The following is a 1,636-nucleotide window of genomic DNA, read 5'->3' on the forward strand; positions in this document are numbered from 1 at the left end:
CCCCTCCCCCGCCAAAAAAAACCCCAAAGTAAATCCTGTGAGATAAGGGATATGAAACGCTAAGAGATTATTCTTAAAACTAGTCAGGCATTTTCTGGCAGTAAGAGACAGTGATCAGTGTGGGAGAAAAAGGAAAATAAAGCTAAAAAAACAGTTCATTCTGATTTAAAAAGAAAACAAAATCCATAGCTATGAAAGACAACTGGGACAAATGGGAAATCTCAATTTTGGCCTGAATACTAGGTAATTTTATGGAATTGTTAGCACTTTTCTTTTAGTGTAATAATGATATTGTGGCTAAGAACAGGATATCTTTAATCTTAACAGATGCATGTTGAAATATTTAGAGATAAAATGACATGATGAAAAAGATGACATGATGTCTTCAACTTAGGAATGACTCATAATAGAAAGGGAGGAAGAGAAGGAAGGTTTCTAAAAACTAACAATCATTAAATCTAGGTGCAGGGTATAAGGGTGCTCATGGCGCTATTTTTCAACTTTTCTGTATGTATGAAAATTTAAAATTTCCACAATACAAAGCTGGGAACAAGGGCATTCTAGCCCTCTAACATTCTAGCTCAGGAGTGGGAGGATAATTGAGAACTACTCCGACTTAGGGGAACTTGGCAAGAGTTCTTAACATTGTTCATGTGCCACACATACACCCTTTGACCTGGCAATCCCACTTTAAGAAACATATCCTATTATAACCACCTTTGTGAAAAAGCACTGTCAGTGATGGTAGAGTAAAATAATCATAATGTATGTTGACAGGGAACTAGTTGATACATTGCGTGTTATAGCTCATCCTGTGCAAACCTTCAGTGAAACATTTCTAGAAGAAGTGATAAGGAATAAGCTATTACTACTGGTAAGTGAAAAAAGAAGTGTGATATTTTATAGTATGTTAGCATTTGTTTTAAAAATAAAAAGAAAATTGGCCGGGTACAGTGGCTCACACCTGTAATTCCAGCACTTTGGGAGGCCGAGGTGGGTGGATCACTTAAGGTCAGGAGTTTGAGATCAGCCCGGCCAACATGGTGAAACCCCATCTCTACTAAAAATACAAAAATTAGCTGGGCGTAGTGGCACGCACCTGTAATCTCAGCTAATCAGGAGGCTGAGGCAGGAGAATCATTTGAACCAGGGAGGCGGAGGTTGCAGTGAGCTGAGATTGCACCACTGGACTCCAGCCTGGGTGACAGAGCAAGATTTTATCTCAAAAAAAAAAAAAAAAAGAAAATGTATGCACATATTATATATATGCATTTGTGCATGTGTGGGCGTGTGCAAGCGCATGCGCGTGCGCACGCACACACACACACACACACACTCTCTCTCTCTCTCTCTCATGCACACACAATCCTGTACCATGTAGAAAATATCTGAAAAAGGCCGGGCGCGGTGGCTCACGCCTGTAATCCCAGCACTTTGGGAGGCCGAGGCAGGTGGATCACGAGGTCAAGCGATCAAGACCATCCTGGTCAAAATGGTGAAACCCCCTCTCTACTAAAAAACTACAAAAAAATTAGCTGGGCATGGTGGTGCGTGCCTGTAATCCCAGCTACTCAGGAGGCTGAGGCAGGAGAATTGCCTGAACCCAGGAGGCGGAGGTTGCGGTGAGCCGAGATTG

General features: G+C 41.6%; 1 protein-coding gene across 1 annotated transcript in view; it reads right to left on the reverse strand.

Moving 5' to 3' along the window:
• Nucleotides 1-1,636, reverse strand: part of RAD54L2 (RAD54 like 2) — a 93,799-nt gene that overhangs the window by 1,730 nt on the left and 90,433 nt on the right. The window lies entirely within an intron of this gene.

This window comes from Cebus imitator, unplaced genomic scaffold (genome assembly GCF_001604975.1).
Source record: "Cebus imitator isolate Cc_AM_T3 unplaced genomic scaffold, Cebus_imitator-1.0 Scaffold0, whole genome shotgun sequence".
NCBI lineage: Eukaryota > Metazoa > Chordata > Mammalia > Primates > Cebidae > Cebus > Cebus imitator.